This window comes from Pseudoliparis swirei, chromosome 15 (assembly GCF_029220125.1).
Source record: "Pseudoliparis swirei isolate HS2019 ecotype Mariana Trench chromosome 15, NWPU_hadal_v1, whole genome shotgun sequence".
Classification (NCBI taxonomy): domain Eukaryota; kingdom Metazoa; phylum Chordata; class Actinopteri; order Perciformes; family Liparidae; genus Pseudoliparis; species Pseudoliparis swirei.
In genome coordinates this window covers 9,632,199-9,659,831 of record NC_079402.1, presented here as the reverse complement: position 1 = coordinate 9,659,831, position 27,633 = coordinate 9,632,199, and the positions used below count along the sequence as shown (strand labels likewise).

The window sequence follows — 27,633 nt, the reverse complement described above, 5'->3', positions numbered from 1 at the left end:
TTCTTCAAAATAAAAGGTTTAGTCCACTGATGTGGAGCCCATTGATGTAGATATTGAATGATTTCACTCTACACTTGATAATAGTGAAGCTATTGAAAATTGTTTCCATAAATTATGACAAAATATTCATAAAAATTATTCCAAATCTTTTTTCTTCAAAGTACGAGGTGTAGTCCACTCATGTGGAGCCCATTGACGTAGATATTGAATGATTTCACTCTACACTTGATAACAGTGACGCTATTGAAGATTGTTTCCATAAATTATGAAATATAATTCATAATAATTATTTAAGATGAGTTTTTTTCTCCAAAATAACAGCTGTAGTACAACACAGGGTGGCCATTTGACGTACGGTATCAGTGGTGTCAGCCTAGAAAATCTTTCAGTGGAGCTATTGAATATTTTTGGAATATGTTTTTCCTGGATTGCTTTTTCCAGACGGTCCCTGGTCTCACAGCTGATCGCACATTGAGACCAACGTTATTTATCGATCTCGAAGATCGGCTTTTTTTTGTAAAATGAAGGTTGTAGCTTGTTGTCGACATCACTCCGGTCACAGAGAGGTGTTTTTTGTGTTTTAACTCCGTGTCGTTTGAGAGCTATTGAGCCGGGATTCTGAATATCTGTGAATATCTTTCTAACTTTACTGAACTCACAGATTGAGCCCTAGTGGTGCTCAAGCACCAGCCCCTTTGCCCTGGATGAGTAAAGTGCCCTTTTTGCTGGAGACACATTTTTTTTTATTCATCCGTATTTAAGAATAAACGTTACTCTTTCTGTCATCAAGTCCCCCCCAAATGTGTTTTAATATCCGACGGGGCATTTATTTGAGTTCTTGTGAGAATTTCGCCTAGACCCGCTCCGCGGCGCTCACGAGCCCCCACCCCCTCCTCCTCCCTCCTCCTCCTCCACTTCCTCCTCCGCGCAGTGCTCCTCGCGCCACCGAACGGCTGCACCTCCTTCTCCTCTGACCCGCAGCACCAGACACACCTGACGGTGTTTGTCCCCTGACGTTTTTTTTGTGATAAATCAACCACAACATTAGCGCTGCTGAAAACATGACGTCACAACTGGTCCGACGTTTCCTAAAAAAATAAACAAACAAAAACTCCGTGATTTCAAAGCCTCGTCCAGCTGTTTACTGACGTTAGTTATGTTTAGAGAATATAGAGAGAGAGAAGAGGAGAGAGAGAGAGGGAGAGAGAGAAGAGAGAGAAAAGAGAGAGGGAGAGAGAGAAGAGAGAGAGGAGAGAGAGAGGAGAGAGAGAGAGAGAGAGAGAGAGAAAGAGAGAGAGGAGAGAGAGAGAAGAGAGAGAGAGGAGAGATAATTCTTATTTCGTTCTATTCAACTGGGGCTAGTCTAGGATTTGCGTGGCCAGACTGAAAAAAAATCATAAGGCCTCTCTTGTTCAGAGGGCCGGGCCAAATGTGGAGGCGGTGTGATCCGGCCGCGGGCCTTAGTTTGAGGACCACTGCTCTTGGCTGTTGATGTCTATCAATATCGCTCATTTTGAAAATGACGTAAGAGGGCAATACGGATCCGTATCAGACCAGCGAGGAGGGCAATACGTGGCTGGCATGACGCCCATTAGCCAATCAGAACGCTTGTACTGTTGTTGCTATCTAATAATTCATCTTTATTCATAAAGAAAATGTAAGCTAGTGGTCTGATGCTGCCCAGAGGAAACGCAGGTCGAGGACAGCATCATCAGTGTAATGCTGCTTATGCTTCAACTCTGTCAGAATTTTTTTTTGGCATTGGGTGCCCTTTTTTTTGGTTTGAGCACCTGCCCCCCAAAATGTCTGTGCACGTGCCTGTTCCCTTGTCTCCTATCGGTTTGTTGTCTTTATCTCAGACTTGTAGTGTCTCTGTTTTGATTTCTCACTCTCAGTCTTTGTTCGCATGGTAATTCCTAGTTTTTTATTGTAGTTGGTTTCAAACCGAAGTTCTTTAGTTTAACCTTTTTTCTGAAGTAAAGGACTTTTTTTGTTTCACGCCGCTGCCGTCATGTGGGCCGGCATCTGTGGATACTTGGTTATGTGAGCCGCCACTTAAAATGTAATACACCTCTATTCGTGGTGTTACGGTAGGCCTACAAAGGCTTGTATTACCCAAAAGCACGGATATAGACCTATTTTCCAACAAAAATGTCTGCACTTTCATACAAGTCAAAAACAACATTATTTTGGACATGATATAAATATTATTAAAGGTCAAATTAAAGTTAATGTCACCTTTTTCTCGTTAATGATATTCATACATTTCCAATATCTGAACATCTTTTAAAGCAGATTATTACAAATGTATCTAAAAATGACACCCTGATCTTGTTAATGATGACGTTTACGATGCCCATGATTATTTTCAGCATATTTTACTTTACAGATATTGAGATAATGAAATGCAAATTCAGTTAAAAAGGAATATTGATATTCATAATTCTCCAATATATAGTTTTTAAAAAAGCAGATCCTTAAAAGTGTATATAGAAATGACACTGCTGTCTTGTTATCGATGGCCTCTGCTATGCCCATGATTATTGTCAGCATATTTATATACAGATATTAAACTAATCAAAGTAAAGTCAGCTAAAACAAAATCATGATATTCATAATTCTCCAATATTAAATTTGTTTTTTAAAGCAGATAATTAAAAGTGTAGAAAGAAATTAAACTGATCTTGTTATTGATGAAGTCTGCTATGCCCATGATCATTTCTATGCGATATTACTCTACAGTTTTTCAGAAAATCAAAGAAATGTCTGCTGAATGTATTATAAAGAAAGTGCCAGGCCCCAAGTTTACTTTCAATACAAATCCTTATGACTCATTTGGCTTGTATTCGAGTGAGCGGTCCATATGGCCACATACAGCACAGGTGTCTCATCTCTATTTATCTACATCACACCATGAAAAAGGCAAATACAATTCAGGAAAACATACTTGTTATGGTAGACTAATGAAATATATATCTAGGTTTTTTCAATGTACCTAAAAACTTGTTTGAACCAGTATTTTTATTAAAGTTATCCTAATTGAAGTTTGATCTATGGCGGGGTGAATAACCTCATGCCACTAAAACTGATTTAAATTTTAGTAATGGTGTTTGGTGATGAGGAACAAACTATATTTATAGTTTTTGGTTTCAGAACACTTTTGGATGACGAGACATCATTGTTGTACCTGAGAAATTAACATAACAGGATGTTTAATAGCCATCTCCACAGATGCGTATATTTTGGTGTGTAAGCTATTTGATTGTATTGTGTAATGTTTGATATATATACACAAAGCAAAAATATGAAAGAATATAAATGACAGGAAACAATCTCTTTTTTTAAACTTGATTATGACATTTATTGAGCAAATGCAAACAGTAGCACCTCATTTATTTCTGTATTTAAATTCAAGTCCACCCTATGCATACGAGAATGCACAAATCTACACATTTAGAGTTGATTTATTTTTTAGTTGCACTCAGGTAAACATAACAGACACAGATAAAAAGCATGTTTAAGGCTAAGAGTTTCTTCAGGATTGTTAAGCTTTAACTGGATGAATATGGTCATGTGTTTATCGTATCGCTGCCCGGCTCGTTCTTCTCTGTGGTGTATTTGTTGTTAGATTCTTTTTGGCTCAGTTGCTATCTTCACATGTCAAGTAAGGCTTCTTCAGTAGAGCAAGTGTCTGTAGTGTAGAGGACCCTCCCGTCTGCTTGTCCCTCTTACACCCCCCCCCCCTCCCCCTTAACTTAAACTCCAAAAACCTCTCAACTTCATTAATATTCCTCTACAATGCAGTTATTCCATTGACATATTTACTCTTTTTACAGTGCATGTCTACCATACATACAGAAGATAGGAAGGTTCCCCCCTCTCCTGAGCTAGCATGCAGAGACCCCCCTCCCTCCCGTGAGCTCGCTCCGTGAAATGCAGAAAGAAAGAAAAAGAGGATAAAATGTCTCAGTCGCTAGCTCCTCACCTGTCTGCAGCAAAGCCCGTTTTTAAAGCTGTCACTCAACATGCATTTTTTAAAACTTGTACAATTTAAGTTTTGGCTTCTCTCTATGATTTGTTTGTATGTTTGCGAGTGGTTATCTTTATTACATCGCTCTAGCTGTATGGTTTTCTTTTGTAATGTTAGTTCTGGGTTGATTGCTTATCTCGTGTCCTCCACCTCCACGGATCAGCCGCCCCGGAGTCCGCTCATTCGGCCTCCGTCACCTGCTTGACGGACAGGCTGGAGTGCTTCTCCGTCTTCTTGGTGGCGAGCAGCGTCTCCTGCATCACCTCCTCCACCTCCTCCTTCACCGTCTCGGTCACGGTGACGGATTTGGTGACGTGCTTGGATCCATCTCCTTCGGTGGTGATCGTCTCCACGGTTTTGGTGATCACCACTTTCTGGTTGGCGTCTTCCTTGGAGGGACTTTCGTCCACGCCGTTAGAGATCACGCCACCTTCTTCTTTGCCCTCATCCTTCTTCTCTTTCTCTTCTGGGCTGCTCTTGTCGACATCGCCATTCATGGAAACATCTTTCTTTCCTTCGCTCTTCTCATTTGTTGAGTCGCTCTTTTTCTCTGGTTTCTCTTCAGCAGCTTTTGGGGCCTCAGACTTGGCGACCTTTGTGGATTCAACTATTGGAGATTCGGGTTTAGGGGAATCTGACTTGGGAGACTCGGTTTTAGGGGAGCTGGGTTTTGGGGATCCAGCCTTTTCTGAGCCTTCTTTTGGGGACTCAGACTTCGGAGATGCAGGCTTGGGAGACTCAGACTTAAGGGAATCAGGTTTAGGTGATTCAGATTTAGGGGATTCAGGCTTTGGGGATTCGGACTTGGGGGATCCAAGCTTTAGGGATTCAGACTTGGGGGATCCAAGCTTTGGGGATTCAGGCTTGGGGGATTCAGACTTGGGGGATCCAATCTTTGGGGATTCAGACTTGGGAGATCCAAGCTTGGGGGATTCAGACTTGGGGGATCCAAGCTTTGGGGATTCAGACTTGGGGGATCCAAGCTTTGGGGATTCAGACTTGGGAGATCCAAGCTTTGGGGATTCAGACTTGGGAGATTCAGACTTGGTGGAATCTGGTTTTGATGCCTCGGCTTCTTCCTTCTTGGCCTCTGGCTTTGCCGCTTCTCTTTTTGGAGCTTCTGTCGTGGCTACAGCTTCTTCTGGTTTCTCATCTTCTAACTTCTCGTCTTTTTCACTTTTTTGGTCTTTGCCCGCATAGTCTTTTTTATCTTTCTCATCCCCGCTTTTGGATCCTTTGTCACTGCCTGCATCTTCATCCTGATCTAACTCTTCAGTTGCAGCAACTTCCTCCTTGCCTCACCTCTCCCTCTTCTCTTTGTCAAGAGAGGCTTTAGACTCTGGAGCTTTGGAGCACAAGACGGTCTCCTCAACTTCGTCTTCTTTCTCTTCTCCATCTCCTTCCTCTTTAACCTCCTCTTCCCCACCCTCATTTCTTGCCCCTCCGAGTGTGGCAGACAGCTCATGCGCTATTTCTGCCAGGTCCTCGTCGATGTCTAAGTTCTCATCTTCAACTTTTATTTCTTCTATGATCTCTTCCACAAACTTGTGGTACACCTTCATCCTCGGAGAGTCTGATTTGACTTTAGAGATTTTGGAAGGTGGGACCACCTGACCATAAGGGAAAGTGCTGAAGTGGGTCTCCTCTCCCTCTAGGAGTTTCCTGAGGACAGCAAATGTATATATGAAATATTCAGTAATACCTTTGATATACAGAAAAGAAAACCATTATTTTAAATGAATGCAAATATCATTTCTGAAAAATGTTCATTGCAGGTCAGTATATTGGCTACCTGTATGCAGCGATCTCAATGTCCAAGGCCATCTTGACATTGAGCAGGTCCTGGTACTCGTGCAGGTGACGAGCCATCTCCCATTTGGTGCTCTTGAGCTCATTATCCATCTGGTGAATCGTCTCCTGAGAAAACAGAGCAGTACACAATACAAGGTTGATTAAGTACAACAAGATGACACACAGAGAAAAGGTTCATTCATGCATCTTTGAAGATCACCTTCGTGGATTACCATTGTGGCAAAAGCGTTGCAAAGAATGTTTTATGAATTGACCTTTAAGTTAAACTTGAACCTGTGTCGATGCCTCCGTCTCTTATATTCCGTGCACATTTGTATAAACTCTGCACCAAACCCTGTAGAGTTAATACAATCTGAGGCCTCTCTCTCAAGGACAGCCTCCACTCTTTGTCAATGCACCCCCACATCCGCCCTAAAAAGTGATGTAAGGATACAGCATCGACCCATGCCTCTGACTCAGCAACACAGTGAGGGGGGAGGGGGAGGAGGGAGGAGGGAGCGGAGTTTCTGCTACTGCAGCGTCTCCCTTTAACCCTTTCCTGCCACTTGGTGAGTGATTTGTAGAGGAAGTCAGCTGTCGTGACTTGCAAGCGCAATAACGCTCATAGCGGTCATTACGCAGCAGAAAATGTTTCAACACTGGATCTGAACTATGATTTAGAAAATAGAGAAAATAAATTAAGTTAGTTTGCTATTGTTATGTCCGTCGGATTAAAAACTGCGTCACACTAAAATATAAAAACAATGAAATATGCAGTGCATTAACAATCTATAGGCTAATCGCCACCAACTCAAACCCCGATTAATAGTTCAAAACATGAAAGTGAACATAAAATAAATCTCATATCAACATTGTCCAAGTGTATTCAGACGGTGTGTTTCTGTCTTTGCGCACGGCTCGGTGGCTGCTTCCTACCTGCAGGCTGGACAGGTCGCTGTTGTGGCGGTCCTCGATGTCGTACAGCTGCCTCTCCATCGAGTCTCTGGTCCCGCGGATGGACTCCAGCTCCACCGTCTTGGACTGCAGCTGGCGGCGGTAGTCGGATATCTCATCACGGGCGGACTTGATGGCGTCCTTGTTCTGCTCCGCAGCGTCGGTGAGCTTCGAGAAGCGGCACGTGAACCAGTTCTCCGTCTGCTGCAGGTTCTGGTTGGAGTGGCACTCGAGCTCGCAGCGGATCTCTCGCAGAGCCTCGGTGATGTCCGTCTTCTGGTGGTCTCTCCTCTCCACGGTCACATGAGACTCCTGGATCTGGGCGAAGAGGTCGTTCACCTCTTCCTCGTGGTTGTTGCGGATGAAGGCGATCTCTTCCTGCAGCGACTGAACTTTCTTATCCAACTCAGACTTCACCAACTCGGAGTCGCTCGTGTCCTTCTTCAGGAGGCGGATGATGGCCTCGGTCTCCTCCCGGATGCGAGCCTCCTCGTCGAAGCGGTCCCTGAGCCGCTGAATGTCCTCCTCGATGTGGTCGGTGTCGAGCTGGATCTGCGTCTTGTCGTGGTGGATCTGCTCCAGCACGGAGCGCAGCTCCTGCAGCTCCTGGTCGTAGTGGTCGCCCAGCTGGGAGCGCGACACCTGCTTCTGCCGCAGTGCCTGGATCTCGTCCTCGATCTGCTTGTTCTGCTGCTCCAGGTAGTGCACCTTGTCGATGTAAACAACAAACCGGTCGTTGAGCCCCTGAAGTTGCTCTTTCTCGTTAGATCGCTTGTAGTCTCCGTTCAGGATGGAGGTCTGATCACCGCCGTCGGCGGAGCTGTGCACCGTGGAGCTGTAAACCCGGGATACCGGCATGTTCGCGCTCCTCTTGTAGGACGAGGTCATGGTGGAGCCGGGGCTTGCCCGGGACCAGGACTGGGAGCGAAAGCCGCTGGAGGGGGCGCCGCCTGAGCGGCTGTAGCCGTAGCCGGTCGTCCGAGTATCCATAATTCTCCTGAAGGGGCTCCGTGTCCACCGGGTAACTTATCCGGTCAGACTCTGATGTGCGCCGGAATGAAGGGAGGAACACTGCAAAGGGTGAAGGCGTGGGGCGAGTGTGTGTGTGTTGTTATGAGTGTGTGAGTGCGTGTGTGTGTGCAGGTGACGGGCTCTCACAGCGAATGAGACCTCATCTATCCGCTGCGCCTTATATACCGGAGACACTGTCGGCAACAAGACAAGTCCAAGCACTTTTAGTTCGTCCATTGATCACAGGGAGGGGAGTGCGCATCCCGCCCACGCAGTCTGAACCACGTGGGCTGCAGCCGCTACCTGGGTGTCCGATTGAGATAGATCGATGTTTTAAAGACATCTCGATAGAAAAATATATATATTTTTCTACAGTTTTAAATCTGTCCTCTCTCTCTTCAAAATGAGGTAACTGGTCGGAACAATGCTGGCTGAGTTGGTCTCGTCGCTTCAGCACCACGGACAGCGTCAGTGGTTTCCTCAGCTAAAACACTTTCTCTTATTAGATGACATCAGCATTTTTCTGACATATTTTTGTGAAGTGAATTGGAAATGCATGAATTTCTATCTCCCACATGGTGACTGCTTTTAAAAAATGTTTAAAAATGTGAATCAAGTCTATGGACTCTAAAAAACGTGCCTTGTCACTTGAACTTCACAATAAATTGCACCCAATGATCCTGTGATTGTGGTGACAGGAGTTAGCATAATATTATATGAATAGTAAAACTCTGAATATAAATATTCCTGATTTGTGAAAACTTAATCTTGAATGTTTTTCTGTTTGATATAAATCAGAGCCATCGAAAAAAAATCATGAATTGAACCGTTAATGTCAAGAAACTCATTTGGATTTAGTTGTTTATTTGTTGGATTATTTGAGATGAATCTCAGTAAAACACAAAATAACCAATGTTTATCAAACCTTTTAATAAAATCCTTTGCATATATCGGGACTTTATTTGATCTGCAAAGCGTTTTCTATTATCTTGTATGGGGAAACACATATGTTTTAACTTAAATGGTCGTAGATTGTAAAAATTAAGAATTTTATCATTAAATTTAATTCAAAATGTAAGTGCTTGTAATGAAGAAGTTTTTTTATTATTATTGATTTAAATTTATTTGTGATTAACAATAAAAATTAATAACATTAAAAAAATACAATACAAACATAAAATATTTGTAATGTAGTTAAATCACATAGTAAAATTAGAATTTAGTAATTTTAATATAAAATCAAAGTAATTATTTGTTACGATAAATAAAAATACCACAAAAAAAAATCTCAAATCAAAAATTAAATATCAACTTGTAAATCATCAACTTTTAGTTATGCGTTAGTTACAAAAGTCACTTTTCATATCAACAAATTTCGCGGTGGGGATTACAAATATTCATCCTCAACCTGTCCTCAAATGCTGTGGGTGTCATCATCACTCGAGCTGGCTTTGTTTACGTCATACGAGGAGATGTGTGGAGTGTTTATTTTTAATGGATCTATGGTTTAGTTACATGATGATGCTACTAAAAAATTTCATGCCTTCCGAAACTCTAAACCTTGAGATCTTAAATAGACTTTGCGAGAGACATTACGTATAGGTTTGCCTTTAAGTGTTTTCAGCTCTCTGTGCCTCACCCCCGTTGTTTCTCATCAGGAAGCCAAGTGGCAAAGCCAAACTCAGAACACTAGTGGTTACGCTAAAGAGACTACTCAGGAGAGTAGTACTCGTCTGTCATAGACTAACTACTGCCGAGACATGCCAACTCTCTTGACGCACCAGTTCAGCAGCACGAGGTGTGTTCGACTGACACCTTGTTCGGGACTGAGAAACTCGCTCCACTTACGCGAGCTAACGTATAGCTAACGCACGACAGTTCGCTCCTTGCTTCTGTTCACGTTCGTGGGAGCTATTAAACTTGATTCTTGACTTGCCAACTTCGCGCATAACTGGCAGCCCTTTTGTTTTGAACACGCACACAAGAACCGTGTTTGTCTTAGAATCTCTTTATGGAAGTGTTATTTTGACTTGTATTCGTCACATCCTGTAAGACCAGCATCTGTTTATGTAAGCTATGGAAATGAACCAATTTAGATTGTTTTGTTATGTTTGTGTATTATTAAGATAAGTGTCCTATGTTTATTGTTCAGGTTTACCTGCCCGCGTAAATATGTACAGTCTGCTGTGTTTGTAGACATATGTCACAAAAGAAATATTCAGGACTGCATGAAGAAGTGCAGCACAGAAAAAACGTTAATTGAAGAAGTAAATAAAATAAAATAACGTACATGAATTGATCTTGTGCATAAGCATAAAAAAAAAACACTAAAAAAAAAAATTTTGAAAAAAAATGAAAAAAATAAAATAAATTGACGATAAGAGGTAATGAGAAACATTGTATTTTTGAAAATTTTTGTAAAAAAAAGAAACCTAAAGTCCTTATCTCTCATTCATTTGAGTGAATTTTTTTCTTCTTCTCTGATGAATAGGGAAACAGTTTACGTCCTTTTCTTTTAGTTCTTTTTCAAATCAATAATTATACAAAAATTTTAAAGAAGACAATTTAACTGAAAACATGCAATTTGTTTTCAGTGTTTTTTTAGTTTTAACTTCTAATTTTAATTAGTAATTAATATTAATTTGTTATATTAATTAGTAAGTGCAGTTTTAGCTGTAGTTGTAGATTTTGCCTTGTTGTTTATGGTTTAGTATTTGGTTTGCTGGTTGTTTGCTAAAGCTTAAGTAATAGTAAGTTTGTTTCAGATGTTTTTTACGTTTTGCAGTTATGCTGGTTTTTTTCCCTAATCCAGTGGTTTTTGCCTAAAATCAGCCGATTCCATTTGCACGCGCTCTTGCACCTATTTAAGGAGTACTTTAGATCAAGATAAGATACAGCACAATCTTAGATCAAGTCTCTTCACAGAGTCAGGATTGCATTCAGAGTTCATGTGCGGCCTTCACCCAGCAATATCTGCTCATCATACCCGCCAATTACATCTCAGCTCAGAGCAAATCATTCAGTTCAGACATGTGTATTGTTGGCGCACAGCTTGCAACATATTGTGTCATGCTCCGTTTTCATAAAAACAGTTTTCCGCACTCAGGTCTCACATCTGAATTTCAACATGATATTGTCAGTGAGATGATACAATTCTTATCTCCAGTATTTGAGGATATTAGTGATTGAAGAAACTATTCAAAAAACCAGAGCATGGATGTGGCAGACGCAGAGAAGTGGACATCATGAGATGGTGGTGAAACAATGATCAAATTGACAAAAAAAGCTTTAAAACAAATTTAGCAGCGGTGATTCATGTCTCGTACAAGAAATCAACAAACTTTAGTTCAAATTTACAATCAGATCTTCTGCTTAAAAGAAGATCATCTCTTAGCTTTATTAATATCTTATTCATTTGATCGAAATTTCAATTGTGACTTTTGAATTGATAGTTCTTATTATCAGATCTTATTTGTGAAGTTTCTTTTCATCTTCAATGTATTGCTATGTAGTTGATAACCAATTTAGATTGAATGTTTTGATTCAGTGCTGAACCCAATATTTGCTACCTTTTACTTCCTGAACTTATTTCTCAGGAAAAACGACTTTATTCTAAGAACAGGATTGCAGAATGAAATTCTGAAAAATCACTTTTGACTCTTTAAATAATTTAGGCAGAATTACTCAAGAGGTTGAACCGGCACAGATCACTTGTGTTCAATGACTCAAATGAAATTGAACAGGTTTTTTGTCCTTTCCAAAACTGCTTGATTTTTGTTTGATTGAATTAATGATTTGTATAAACTCAAATGAAACTGTTATTTTTGGTGTGTTGTAAATTTGTGTTTGTTTTTTATTGACATAAATGTACCAATGTGAAGGTACCAAGTGCAATATATGTTCTCCTGGACTGGAGTAGCATTTTAATGTGATGCATTCGATTCTTCTGAAACCTGACACTTGAGTCTGCACAAGACACCTCCAGATGCTGCCTTGTCTTCTATCTCAGTTCATGGATGTTATAAGTCTTCAAATGTAAGTCTTTCTTTAGGATACTAATATGTTTAGTCTGTAGGATGTTTTCAATATACCAAAGGTTTTCTATTGGCAAGTCTAAACTGTCTTGTCTGGAGAGGTCTATTAGTTTCGGGTATAGTCTGTTTTGTAACGACAAAGTGAGGATTCTCTTCACAAGCTTATTGATGTGTGGTACTTGATGTTGGTGTAGTACATCCTGCTCCTCTCTTCTCCTGATTTGGATGTCTTTCTCTATTGGTTGAATTGTTTGTGTCTCCCTTTTACAAGAGTTAAGGTTTCCTATTATGACTGCTTGTTTTGCTCCAGCATATAGGCTCATATCATCATTACTTCATTCAGGGATGATCACATTCTGTCTGATGATGCATTCATGCAGGTCATTTGTTCAGGGTATGATTTTTGAGCTGATTCAGAGCAGTTCACTACCACCAGCCCTTGACAATGACAGTGTTAAGTTCCCTGTGAAAACCAATCTAGAGTGAGAGTGCAGTTCCGGTTGGTAGTGATGAGATGATTGTATGAGGCTTGGTAGTCTTCAATTCACAAGACTTGGCCACACCTCACTTTCCCCAAAGACATTCCAAGACTTTTGCTCAACTGTCCTGTCTAGTACTGTCAAGAAAGCAGACAACTGTCACCTTGCCAGAGAACCTAGCAAACTCTGGCTAAAGAAAGCACATGTTGTAAATAAAAGCATGTAAAAGGTTCAACATGTTCAAGTTAAAAGGTCCTTGATCACGTCTTAATCATTATGATCCATCATATCATATGATGGTATGTTTGTGTGTTATTCATTATGGTGGAGTAAAGGTAGAGGCAGAGGTTAAAAGTAGCAGTAAAAATCTATAAAAATCTTTTAAAATAAATGTTTAATTAAATGCTATCTCATCTCGTGTTGTTAATATATTTACAATATTTATTAACATCATTAGCTTTTAAATCATTATTTTTTATTTTTAGACAATTTGAAGTTTGGTTTTTATTTTGTTTAACTTTGGTTGTGAAGTTTAAATGTGCCCATTAAAATAATTATAATGAATAATTAAATTATAATTTGATCAGAAACTTTTTTTCTGAAGTTCTTCTGTTTCTGAAAATGTAATGTGTTAATATAAAAATGCTGCACTATATACTCAGGAAGCCAAGAGCAGTGTTTTTCAAAATTTCAAAAATTGTAAAATGTGTTTATGTTTTTTTGTCACCAGCTCTAAATCTATCTAAGTATATTTTATAATTTCAAATTATTTATTTTTAATATTGCAGTGTGCTAAGTAGAAAAAGAAAATTGTTCAATAGATAGATGTTCATGACTTTTTTTTTTTTGTTTTGTTGTTCGATGTAATAAATGAAATAATAAATCAAAAAAAAAGTTTCTAGTGTCTCTTTTTTTTACAAAAATAAAAAAAAACTTTGAATGTGAACTCAAAAACATTGAGTTTGTGAACATGAAAAAGTGTGGTTGTGTGTGTTTTTAAAGTTTAAGAACTTATTCCAGTGGTGGTTTGAAAACTTGAACATTTTAAGTACTAATACTGAAAAATAATTGTTTGAGCTAAATTAACACTTAATTTAAGCTGTAATCAAACAAAAAGTAAGTGAGTCATCAAACTTTAAGGTTTAAAAATCAAAATCAAAAATTATTAACTCAAAAAATTTGAGGCAATATATTGCCTCAATTTTTTTGAGTTCTGATAACTTATTCGGGTTTACAGTGCATATGTTGTTGTTTTACATTTCTGCAGAGCTGAATAGTGTTTGTACATTTCACCTTACCTTACAGGACACATGCACACACTTTTCCTCCAGCGATCTCTGTGAGCCTCACTATCAGAAGTGCAACGCTACGTGGGCATTGTGGCTATTCATTCTATTAGCTGAGACATTCCCTTCTGAACTGCAGCGTCATTGGGGATGCCCAACTGGTGGCTCTGCCTCACCGACAGGCTATTGATCTCCCATCAATCGTGATGCCTCCCTCTAATCTCGGGTCACTCCGGTCAAAGCGTAAATGGGAATTGTTGGAAGGGATGCAGCAAAAACAGCTGCATTCGTGCTATTTGAGGACACATGACTTCATGACTTGTTTAATCTTGTCAAAATGATCCTTTCTCCACAGACGCATACAATTTCTTTAATATAAAGTGTGTCAAAATCACAGGTTGTTTTGGTTTTTAAAAATGGGTTCTGATGCCATGGCCCTGCTGATGCTCCGCCCACTCCTCCTCTCTACCTCCATCTGCCTGATGGATCATGGAGGTCTGGATCGTGGTCCATGCCTATACAAACTATTCATATAATCTTTCATACTCATTGAATGTGTTGTAACTCTGTAATGATTCCTTCTGGTCACATGACATCTATTGCTTCTGTCCATCCGGGGAGAGGGATCCTCCTATGTTGCTCTCCTGAAGGTTCTTTCCCTTTTTTTACCCTGTGAACAGTTTTTTTCTATTTCTTGGGAGTTTTTCCTGGTCCGATGTGAGGTCCTGGGACAGGGATGTCGTATGTGTACATTTTGTAAAGCCCTTTGAGGCAAATTTGTGATGTTGGGTTATATAAAATAAACTGAATTGAAACTGAATCTGATAAAAATGGTGCGAACACTAACTCCTCATCGACAACAGAACAATATAACAATATGCGTTAACGCATTATGATTAAATTACAGGATTAATTAGTTAGTTTTTTTAACACATTTAACGCATGCGCAGAATGAGCTTCCAATAGGTCTGTTGTTGGTCATCTCTAACCAACAGCATGTCATTTCTGTCTCTACGTGTCGCGTTAACATGTCTCGGCTCTCCGTCTCGCGCAACGCAGAGCTCCGATGCCGACGCACACTGTTGAGCACACTCTCACTAGCACACACCCCCCCCCCCCCCCCCCCCGTAGGTGGACGTCACAAAAACTGACGCTACATATGGAGTGAGTACCAAACACCATCTCCCGGTACTCACCTGAGTAACTCACTGAAAAAGTTAGGTGCACCCCTGTGTATAAATGTATATATCTGTCTTTTGTCATAAATCTTTATGTTCTCACAAAAATATACCGAGAATATCGGTAATATGTGATTAATCATGATTATTCCACAGAAACCTGTGATTAATTTGATTACAATTTGTTATCGTTTCACAGCCCTAAAAAAAATACTTTAGGAAGAGCCAAGGCCACCTGTGTCCCTCGGGCCTTGGAGAAAGACTTTGCTCACTTACCTGCCCAGATAAAGTTTAGAATAATTTGATCAATAGATTGAAAAAAAGATTTTGGCAGGCATCTAAACAAGTATAGACATTTGGGGAATGAAATCATTTCCATGGACTGCACCCTGCCAGGTAGTGACAGAGGCAGGTTGCTCCATCTAAGAAGGTCATTTTTCATATTTTCAACCAAGGGGTTAAAGTTGGCTGTATGGAGAGGCAAGACTGCTTGTTATGTTCACACCAAGGTATCTGAAACCTGAACTGGCCAAACGAAAAGGTACTGAAGTCTGTTGAATTTGGCAAGCCAAATCGTTTATCGGGTACAATTCACTTTTCTTGAAGTTTAATTTGTATCCTGAAAATGAACCAAATTTAACCAGAATCGATTTTATTGTGGGAGAGGATGCCACTGGGTGATTTACACACAACAAAAGGTCATCTGCGTACAGTGATACTTGATGTTCTATCCCACAATTAACAGGTTACATTTCATAATAAACAAGGCCGGTATTTACCACATTGAGTACAGATACTAACTGACTACATGGATAGGTATGATGACCGGTTCTCTCCACAACCAGAACAGAGAGTTAGACTGTGGGCACCTTTTGCCATTAAAAAGGGCCCACTACTTAAAAAACACCCTAATAAAACAGAGGCAATCCACTTAACTTTAAAATACTAGTCTATTAAAAACCGAGCAGTATCCATCCCCAGGTCGTTAGCCCGTCTGAGGATGCAGCTGGCCACATCCATCCACAATATAAACTCTGGACTAGTCAGGTATTTTTTAACAAACTGTATTCTTAAAGTGGCTGTTCCGTAAGCCATGTGGACGAGGCCCTATTCCCCTTCCTGTCTGGCTAAAAACAGCACCGTTTGTGGCACCCAGGGTAGGCCCTCCCAAAAAGAATGAAAACATTTTTGTTTTGTATGTTGGCTAAAAAGCCTGAGGAAGGGTCTAGACTGGTTAGTCAGTGCCACATTTGGATACTATAAGGTTATTTAAAAAATGTTTTGATAATGATTAAGGCGACCCACTCTGTAAGTACCTAAAGCAGGACATTTGTATATTTGTTGTGAGCTGATTAACTCATACAGCAATACCTTTGTGTACAGTAGATGGCAGCACACAACAGAAATATTTCACTTAGCACTGGCCATCTCGACTGAATATGTCTCTGTCGAAGCTGTATGACGTACTTATACGGTTTTACATTGAATACTTATGACACGACATGGAGGGGCGAGCCCTCCCGGAAACCATAGAGAATGCATTGAGAGCTCTGTTTTGTGAAAAAAATGGATTTAACGTGGGAGTCAATGGGCAAGGTCTGGGGCGATTTTCATTTCGCCCCAAATCGCCCCAGAAGGGGCGGGGCCATTTGAAGCACGACTTTAGGCTGACTGAATGACTGTTACCTGATTCGACAATGACATACAGAGGCAGATCAGACGGTCTAGTGGTAGAATCCGACAGAAAAAAAAGTATTACATTTAAATGTACACGTCGTCATTTACGCGACTTACAAGGATATTGTGTTTATACATCAGGAGTTTTTCTTTTTTTTCTTTCCCCTTTTCCCCGAGGCAGTGCGTCGCCCCAATCGCCCTTATGGACAAGCCGACCCTGCATCTGAGGGAGGAGCCACTCCCACTTCGAAAGTTTTCCCTCAATCTTTTCTGTAACGTCCTCCCAGTTCTTCCGGACCATGTTTTCTTGTCCTGGAAATATTCCCAGGTACTTGAAACCATCCGTCCTCCATACGGAATTCTGGGGATTAACTGGGAGGCCGCCACGCCGTTCACCGAAAACGAGGGCTTCGCTTTTTTCCAGTTTACCCTCGCTGGCAATGCCCTGCTAAAAACCTCTACGAAATTGTCTAACAGGTCTGCATCCCTCTGGTCCCTAATAAAAAAAATATGTCGTTGGCGTAAGCCGATAAAATCATGTTCTCAACAAAACCAGGTAAAACCAAACCATGCAGACTGGAGCGTATCTTGATGAGGAGCTCGAGGGAGAGTGCATTGAGCATCCCGGACAGAGCACAGCCCTGCCGGACCCCTCTACCCACTCTAAAAGAAGCACACAGACGGCCGTTTATCTTCAGCACACTCAACCTCACTGTACAACACTTTGATCCGAGCTATGAAGCCAGCGCTGAACCCAAACTTCCCCATAACCTTCCAGAAGGAGGTTGTGTTCATTGTGGTCAAAAGCCTTTCCCTGATTTAGAGAAATCAGACCAGTGTCAATACCTAACGAGCTGAAGACCTCCAAAACGTCACGAATGAGGTAGATATTTCATTACCAACTTAGCCGCATAAATCACGTAATCGTTATCATCTACTCGAACGTGGAAGTGGAGGTTGAGCTCGGCGCTCCGGTCGTTCAGTATCATGAAAAGGAATCTGCGGTGAGACACTACGTGCTTCAAGCAAATGATCTTTTTATCGGGGAGACCACCTTCCCGTAACGCCCTGTTTCGTTTCTCTTCTGTATCTCCTGTCTCCTGTCTCCTGTGTTCTGTCTCCTCTGTATCTCCTGTTTCCTGTGTTCTGTGTCTCCTCTGTCTCTCCTCTTGATTGGTTAATTACCTTCACCTGCCCTCAGCCACTCCTGTCTCCCTGATTGTATCATGCCGTACACCTGTAGGAGAGACGGTCCTAATAACTGTCTCCTCCTGATATGTATTGTTAATGCTTTTACTCCAGCAGCCTCCCCCACCATCTCTTGACACGCTGACGTCACAGTGTCCTTGACCACTGCTCCATGAATTTCTCTATACAGGCCTGGGATGGTGCAAACAGCCCTGGTGGTGGGTCTAAAAAACTGATGCAGCGGTATTTCTTTTCCACCTAACAAAAACATCGGTTGCATTCTTTGGTGCTGACAACATTTTTTATTTTTTTAAACGAAGCCAAACATTTAAAACAAAGTAGTTCAGCAGAACATTAATTTGTTTTAAATCTGAAGAAACTACTTTCAGCAATATCATTAAGCCGAAAAGTTAATCTTGCCCATCTTTTCAGCATGGTCTTACTTCATTCTTTTTCAAATTACATCATTGGCTCATTTATCAGATTACATTTTCTGGTCACTATTTAACAGCTGCTTTCGATGATGAAGTTATTTTAGTCTGATTATCAATCATACATCCTAATACAGCATTACATTATGCATGTGGCCTGTAGAACATTATCATGGTTAAGTGTGTAATCCATTAAGGTGTAGAAATCACCTGGGGAAGGGCCAGAGAAAACTGTGTCTTGTGTAATTCCTTTGATTAATTGATTTTAATATTCATTAACCTTAATGTTATGTTCGGGTCAAATTGACCCGTTTGAAAATCTAGAAAAAAATATTTATAGAAATGACTCCATAACTATAAAATTAATAAAACTTTCAATACAAATCCTTATGACTCATTTGGCTTGATTTTGAGTGAGCAGGTCAATATGACAAGTGTCTCATCTCTCTTTATCTACATTACACCATGAAAAATGCAAATTCAATTGAGGAAAAACTACTTGTTATGGTAGACTAATGCAATTTATATCTATTTTTCTTCCAATATACCTAAATACTTGTTTGAATATGTATTTTTAATAAAGTTATCATAATTGAACTATGATATATGGAAGAGTGAATAACTCCATGCCACTAAACACTGATTGAAATGTTAATATTTATTCGTTTTTTTATTTGAGATTTTGGTTTCAGAACACTTTTAGATGATTAAACATCATTGTTGTTCCTGAGAAGTGAACATAACAGGAGGTTTAATAGTGATCTCCACAGACAAGTATATTTTGGAGTGTAAGCTATTTGATTGCAATGTGTAATGTTTATATATATATATATATATATTAGGGCTGTCAGCGTTAACGCGTTAACCTATGCGATTAATTTGGCCGCGTTAACGCACTAAAATATTTTAACGCAATTAACGCAAATGTTTTTTTTTTTTTTAACCGCGGCAGTACGGTTTGACACTGTTTCCGTTTTTAAAACAATCATTTCTCCGCGAAAATAAGGAGCAGAAATCAGTTTAACTCGTGGATGAATCAGTCGGGTTTCCTCCTGCTCCTCCTTCCTCCGGTCTCCCCCTCTGATACACAGAGGAACGGAGGGGCGACGTGTCGGGTGACGCGGCGCGGAAAGAACGCGACACACGAAACCTTCAACGTGATTGGTCAATCCGTTTGTCTGTCAACATTTCGGGGGAAAAAAAACCAATGAACACTCAGTAAATCACAAAGGACCTCCCACCTCACAGGTAAGGCTCATTTAGCAGCCTGTCAGTCAGCGAACCAGAGGACACGGCGCGAGGACAATGAGGCTCATTTCAGAGCTGAGATTGTTCTGGAATGTTTGATGTATAACACGTGGGTATGTGTCACATGCAAAAGACTTTAAACGGTGAATTTAATTTTTTTGGTAAAATGTATAAAATGAGCCCAGCCTCCAGAGGGTTAACGTGACATATTTGAATGTCAGTCAGTTATCAAGGCCACTGGTTCTGCTGTGTTCAATGTTAAAGATGACAGGACCAATGGGGTCTCAATATACTTCTTTTTTTTTTACTAATCTGATGTTTCACTGAAGAAACAATTTATCATCCACGATATTAAATACCTCGCTGGCACTGTATATGTAGGAGCCTCTTTGAAAACACAGCTCTGTGTGAAGTTTTGTCTTTAAAAAGAATGAACTTTTAACTTTTAACTTTTAATTGCAATTAATTAATCGCAATTTCAAAATGTGCGATTAATTAGTTAAATTTTTTTTAATCGATTGACAGCCCTAATATATATATATATATATACATAAAGCAAAAATATAAAATAATATAAATGACAGGAAACAATCTCTCTTTTTTTTTTTTACTTCATTATGACATTCATTGAGCAAATGCTGCTGGGAAATTGTTCATGGTGAGTAAAGTTATGGGATGCAAACAGTAGCACCTCATGTATTTCTGTATTTAAATTCAAGTCCACCCTATGCATACAAGAATGCACATATCTATACATTTAAAGTTGTTTTATTTTTCAGTTACACTCAGGTAAACATAACAGACACGGATAAAAAGCATGTTTAAGGCTAAGAGTTTCTTCAGGATTGTTAAGCTTTAACTGGATGAATATGGTCATGTGTTTATCGTATCGCTGCCCGGCTCGTTCTTCTCTATGGTGTATTTGTTGTTAGATTCTTTTTGGCTCAGTTGCTATCTTCACATGTCAAGTAAGGCTTCTTCAGTAGAGCAAGTGTCTGCAGTGTAGAGGACCCTCCCGTCTGCTTGTCCCTCTTACACCCCCCCCCCCCCCCTTAACTTAAACTCCAAAAACCTCTCAACTTCATTAATATTCCTCAACAATGCAGTTATTCCATTGACATATTTACTCTTTTTACAGTGCATGTCTACCATACATACAGAAGATAGGAAGGTTCCCCCCTCTCCTGAGCTAGCATGCAGAGACCCCCCTCCCTCCCGTGAGCTCGCTCCGTGAAATGCAGAAAGAAAGAAAAAGAGGATAAAATGTCTCAGTCGCTAGCTCCTCACCTGTCTGCAGCAAAGCCCGTTTTTAAAGCTGTCACTCAACATGCATTTTTTAAAACTTGTACAATTTAAGTTTTGGCTTCTCTCTATGATTTGTTTGTATGTTTGCGAGTGGTTATCTTTATTACATCACTCTAGCTGTATGGTTTTCTTTTGTAATGTTAGTTCTGGGTTGATTGCTTATCTCGTGTCCTCCACCTCCACGGATCAGCCGCCCCGGAGTCCGCTCATTCGGCCTCCGTCACCTGCTTGACGGACAGGCTGGAGTGCTTCTCCGTCTTCTTGGTGGCGAGCAGCGTCTCCTGCATCACCTCCTCCACCTCCTCCTTCACCGTCTCGGTCACGGTGACGGATTTGGTGACGTGCTTGGATCCATCTCCTTCGGTGGTGATCGTCTCCACGGTTTTGGTGATCACCACTTTCTGGTTGGCGTCTTCCTTGGAGGGACTTTCGTCCACGCCGTTAGAGATCACGCCACCTTCTTCTTTGCCCTCATCCTTCTTCTCTTTCTCTTCTGGGCTGCTCTTGTCGACATCGCCATTCATGGAAACATCTTTCTTTCCTTCGCTCTTCTCATTTGTTGAGTCGCTTTTTTTCTCTGGTTTCTCTTCAGCAGCTTTTGGGGCCTCAGACTTGGCGACCTTTGTGGATTCAACTATTGGAGATTCGGGTTTTGAGGAATCTGACTTGGGAGACTCGGTTTTAGGGGAGCTGGGTTTTGGGGATCCAGCCTTTTCTGAGACTTCTTTTGGGGACTCAGACTTCGGAGATGCAGGCTTGGGAGACTCAGACTTAAGGGAATCAGGTTTAGGTGATTCAGATTTAGGAGATTCAGGCTTTGGGGATTCAGACTTGGGGGATCCAAGCTTTGGGGATTCAGACTTGGGAGATGCAAGCTTTGGGGATTCAGACTTGGGAGATGCAAGCTTTAGGGATTCAGACTTGGGGGATGCAAGCTTTGGGGTTTCAGACTTGGGGGATGCAAGCTTTAGGGATTCAGACTTGGGGGATCCAAGCTTTGGGGTTTCAGACTTGGGAGATGCAAGCTTTGGGGATTCAGACTTGGGAGATGCAAGCTTTAGGGATTCAGACTTGGGGGATTCAAGCTTTGGGGTTTCAGACTTGGGGGATGCAAGCTTTATGGATTCAGACTTGGGGGATCCAAGCTTTGGGGTTTCAGACTTGGGAGATCCAAGCTTTGGGGTTTCAGACTTGGGAGATCCAAGCTTTGGGGATTCAGACTTGGTGGAATCTGGTTTTGATGCCTCGGCTTCTTCCTTCTTGGCCTCTGGCTTTGCCGCTTCTGTTTTTGGAGCTTCTGTCGTGGCTACAGCTTCTTCTGCTTTCTTATCTTCTAACTTCTCATCTTTTTCACTTTTTTGGTCTTTGCCCGCATCCTCTTTTTCATCTTTCTCATCCACGCTTTTGGATCCTTTGTCACTTCCTGCATCTTCATCCTGATCCTCCTCTTCAGCAACAGCAGCTTCCTCTTTACCTCCGCTGCCTTCTTTGTCGTCGGCCTTCTCTTTGTCAAGAGAGGCTTTAGACTCTGGAGCTTTGGAGCACAAGACGGTCTCCTCAACTTTGTCTTCTTCCTCTTCTCCATCTCCTTCATCACCTCCCTCCTCATCCTCCCCCTTTTCTCCCTCATCCTCTTCTTCTTCACCCCCTTCTCCGTCACCCGTTTCTTCCTCATCGTCACCTTTTCCATCCTCCTCTTCCTCTTTAGCGGGTTCGCTAGAGCTAACTTTGGCTTCAGTGGCGGATATAATTTCCTGCTCGCCCTCACCCTCTCCCTCCTCACCCTCTGCTTCCTCTCCATCTCCTTCCTCACCCTCATCTCTTCCCCCTCCGGCTGTAGCAGACAGCTCTTGCGCTATTTCCGCCAGGGCCTCATCCATTTCTGACTTCTCATCTTCAACTTTTGTTTCTTCAATGATCTCTTCCACAAACTTGTGGTGCACCTTCATCCTCGGAGAGTCTGATTTGACTTTAGAGATTTTGGAAGGTGTGACCACCTGACCATAAGGGAAAGTGCTGAAGTGGGTCTCCTCTCCCTCTAGGAGTTTCCTGAGGACAGCAAATGTATATATATATATAATATTCAGTAATCCCTTTGATATACAGAAAAGAAAACCATTATTTTAAATGAATGCAAATATCATTTCTGAAAAATGTTCATTGCAGGTCAGTATATTGGCTACCTGTATGCAGCGATCTCAATGTCCAAGGCCATCTTGACATTGAGCAAGTCCTGGTACTCGTGCAGGTGACGAGCCATCTCCCATTTGGTGCTCTTGAGCTCATTATCCATCTGGTGAATCGTCTCCTGAGAAAACAGAGCAGTACACAATACAAGGTTGATTAAGTACAACAAGATGACACACAGAGAAAAGGTTCATTCATGCATCTTTGAAGATCACCTTCTTGGATTACCATTGTGGCAACAGCTTTTCAAAGAATTTCAAAGAATGTTTTACCAATTGACCTTGAAATTAAACTTTAACCTGTGTTGATGCCTCCGTCTTTTATATTCTGTGCACATTTGTATAAACTCTGTGCACCAAATGATGTAGCTTTAATAGAATCTGAGGCCACACACACCATTCATTCATGTTCAGGGCCTCTGTCTCAAGGACGGACTCCACTCTTTGTCAATGAACCCTCACACCCACCCCAACATCTCAGCATCGATCCATGCATCTGACTCAGCAATACAGCGAGGGGTTAGGGTGGAGGAGGGATGGGGGATTATGCTTCTCCGGCATCTCCCTTTAACCATTTCCTGACACTTGGTAAGTGATTTGTAAAAAAAGTCAGCCAGGGACGTCATTAGGCCTATTTTAAGGCCCCCCTAAAGCATTCTTCAGCCCTCCCAAATTATTTTTGACTTTAAAAATCTTTTTTTGTGTGGGTAATTTCATTAAATTAAATTATTGTTGCTCACATGGACACGCTATTTATAACTTTAACATGCTACATATGTGCGTGCGTTCTTGTTTGTATGTTTTATTCCCATTCAAATAACAATCCAATATCCTATAACGATATAATCCACGGGCACTAGCACCTTGGGGAGGCTACTGCACTGGCTTTGTCACTCTGCCAAGTAACGTCTCTCATCAACGACAGCAGGAGTTTACCTCAAAGTCAATAATGCACGTAGTGAACTGTAAGTCCAGGTAGTTACAGAATGTGGCTATATATATATATATATATATATATATATATATATAAAATATATCTGTAGTGGGTAATTATTGTTACCTGCTTACGTTTAGCTTTACTTGAGGTAAATTAAAGGAAACTTAGAAACTGTCTCCATTGAGGAAGAGTGCACGAGTGAAATTCTTAATACAAGAAATAACTATCGACATCTCTCTATTCTTTGCATTAATATATACTATTATAATATGTGTTTACATTAAATGGTATATTTTAAACTGAACTAGTTCATCTTTATCTCAGCGATAGTGTCCAAATGAACATTAAATATCACTAGGACCCTGAAGTGATCTCTCTTGTGTTATGATATACTGAATGCAATCATAACTACAAAGCAGAAAAAAATGTTTGCCACATCATACCACTCGACTTGGGGTTTAGCCCCCCCCCCCCCCTTCTTTGAATCCGACAAACGCCCCTGAAGTCAGCTGTCATGACTTGGAAGCGCAATAACGCTCATAGCGGTCATTACGCAGCAGAAAATGTTTCAACACTGGAGCTAAACTATGATTTAGAAAATGAATCAATTAATTAAGTTAGTTTGCTATTGTTAAATCCCTCAGATTAAAAACTGCGTCACAATAAAATATACAAACAATTAAATATGCAGTGCATTAACAATCTATAATCGCCACCAACTCAAACCCCGATTAAGAATATGAATAGAATATACACTTTTATTAATCCCCAAGGGGAAATTAGTTCTCTGCATTTAACCCATCCATAGTTATTAAGGAGCAGTGGGCTGCGGTGAAGCGCCCGGGAAGCAACTGAGGGTTCAGTGCCTTGCTCAAGGACACTTCGACTTGCAACTAATGGGGAGAGCGGGGATCGAACCCACAACCTTGCGGTTGCAGGACGGCCCTCTTACCCCACTGAGCTAAAGCCGCCCCAGTTAATAGTTAAAAACATGAAAGTGAACATAAAATAAGTCTCATATCAACATTGTCCAAGTGTATTCAGACGGTGTGTTTCTGTCTTTGCGCACGGCTCGGTGGCTGCTTCCTACCTGCAGGCTGGACAGGTCGCTGTTGTGGCGGTCCTCGATGTCGTTCAGCTGCCTCTCCATCGAGTCTCTGGTCCCGCGGATGGACTCCAGCTCCACCGTCTTGGACTGCAGCTGGCGGCGGTAGTCGGATATCTCATCACGGGCGGACTTGATGGCGTCCTTGTTCTGCTCCGCAGCGTCGGTGAGCTTCGAGAAGCGGCACGTGAACCAGTTCTCCGTCTGCTGCAGGTTCTGGTTGGAGTGGCACTCGAGCTCGCAGCGGATCTCTCGCAGAGCCTCGGTGATGTCCGTCTTCTGGTGGTCTCTCCTCTCCACGGTCACATGAGACTCCTGGATCTGGGCGAAGAGGTCGTTCACCTCTTCCTCGTGGTTGTTGCAGATGAAGGCGATCTCTTCCTGCAGCGACTGAACTTTCTTATCCAACTCAGACTTCACCAACTCGGAGTCGCTCGTGTCCTTCTTCAGGAGGCGGATGATGGCCTCGGTCTCCTCCCGGATGCGAGCCTCCTCGTCGAAGCGGTCCCTGAGCCGCTGAATGTCCTCCTCGATGTGGTCGGTGTCGAGCTGGATCTGCGTCTTGTCGTGGTGGATCTGCTCCAGCACGGAGCGCAGCTCCTGCAGCTCCTGGTCGTAGTGGTCGCCCAGCTGGGAGCGCGACACCTGCTTCTGCCGCAGTGCCTGGATCTCGTCCTCGATCTGCTTGTTCTGCTGCTCCAGGTAGTGCACCTTGTCGATGTAAACAACAAACCGGTCGTTGAGCCCCTGAAGTTGCTCTTTCTCGTTAGATCGCTTGTAGTCTCCGTTCAGGATGGAGGTCTGACCATAATCACCGCCGTCGGCAGAGCTGTGCACCGTGGAGCTGTAAACCCGGGATACCGGCATGTTCGCGCTCCTCTTGTAGGACGAGGTCATGGTGGAGCCGGGGCTTGCCCGGGACCAGGACTGGGAGCGAAAGCCGCTGGAGGGGGCGCCGCCTGAGCGGCTGTAGCCGTAGCCGGTCGTCCGAGTATCCATAATTCTCCTGAAGGGGCTCCGTGTCCACCGGGTAATTTATCCGGTCAGACTCTGATGTGCGCCGGAATGAAGGGAGGAACACTGCAAAGGGTGAAGGCGTGGGGCGAGTGTGTGTGTGCGTGTGTGATATGAGTGTGTGTGTGTGTGCGTGTGTGTGTGTGCAGGTGACGGGCTCTCACAGCGAATGAGACCTCATCTATCCGCTGCGCCTTATATACCGGAGACACTGTCGGCAACAAGACAAGTCCAAGCACTTTTAGTTCGTCCATTGATCACAGGGAGGGGAGTGCGCATCCCGCCCATGCAGTCTGAACCACGTGGGCTGCAGCGGCTACTTGGGTGTCGAGTCGGGTGTTGAGATAGATCGATTTTTTTAAATTTAAAAAAGACACCTCGATGATAAAAAAACATATTTTTCGACAGTTTTTAATCTGTTCTCCCTCTCTTCAAAATGAGGTAACTGGTCGGAACAATTTCTGGCTGAGTTGGTCTCGTCGCTTCAGCACCACGGACAGCGTCAGTGGTTCCCTCAGCTAAAACACTTTCTCTGATTAGATGACATCAGCATTTTTCTGACATATTTTTGTGAAGTGAATTAGAAATGCATGAACTTCTACTCTCACATGATGATGATGATTTTTTTCATCAAGTCTATGGACTGAAGATTTGTCTTGTTACTTGAACTTCCCAACCAGGAAGTTACACCCAATGATCCTGTGATTGTGGTGACAGGAGTTAGCATAATAGTGAATGAATAGTAAAGCTACCTATTAATATTGATATTCCTCATTTGTCTTATCTGAAGTGACAAATTAGTAACGCTGACATTCGAACATTAAAACTTAATGTTGAATGTATTTCTGTTTAATATAACTCAGAGCCATTAAGTAAATCATGAATTGAACCGTTAATGTCAAGAAACTAATTTGGATTTCGTCGTTCGTTTATTTTGGATGAATCTCAGTGAAACACAAAAGAACCAATGTTCATCAAACCTTTGAGTAAAATCCTTTGTACGGCCTACATCTGGATTTTATTTGACCTGCAAAGCGTTCTACGTATACATTTTCTATTATCTTGTATGGGGAAACACATATGTTGTTATTTAACATTCCCGCATAGATATAGTGTTTGTACATTTGTACACCTTTCACAATTAAATAAGGTATACCTTTTAAACAGCTGCTTGCTTTGGATGTAGCATGTAAGGAGAGAAGTTATTCTGCTTTTTAACACGGAATTAGACATCGTCCATCAGTCACCTGTCTACATTGTCTTGTCTCACTCTTTGGCTTTCCACTCCGAGCTTTAGTCAAGCAGAGCTAATGCATCAAGCATGGCCCATTTAGATTGCTCCCAAGACAGAAAGGCAGAGAGAGGGAGGGAGAGAGAGAGGGAGAGAGCTAGACAGAGAGGGAGGGGGGAGGGGAGGAGAGACGGTCCTAATGACTGTCTCCTACTGATATTTATTGTAAATGTTTTTACTCCAGCAGCCCCACCCACCATCTCCTGGCACGCTGACAGTGTCCTTGACCACTGCTCCATGAGTTTCTCTGTGCAGGCTTTTTAAATGCATGTATTTAACTATCGGGTCTTTTCCTCAGTAATTTGCGGTGCTTTTGGATGCCTTACGAGGGGCGATGGCGGTAATGTGATGTACACAGTGGCTCGACGGATGTGCGCGTTGGGCAAAAAACAGCGGAGTCATTCAACATCAGTTCTGGGCTCCAGCACACTGCAGAAGGGTTGGAGTGTTTTCAAATGGCACTGCAGCAGAAAAGAAGTCCAGCAAAA

The 27,633-nt window shown here is 41.8% G+C and overlaps 2 pseudogenes; both read right to left on the bottom strand.

Moving 5' to 3' along the window:
• Positions 1 to 3,778: 3,778 nt before the first annotated feature.
• LOC130205682 (neurofilament medium polypeptide-like) lies at positions 3,779 to 17,063 on the bottom strand (annotated as a pseudogene).
• Positions 17,064 to 20,388: 3,325 nt separating this feature from the next.
• On the bottom strand, positions 20,389 to 27,415 carry LOC130205681 (neurofilament medium polypeptide-like; annotated as a pseudogene).
• Positions 27,416 to 27,633: the final 218 nt, after the last annotated feature.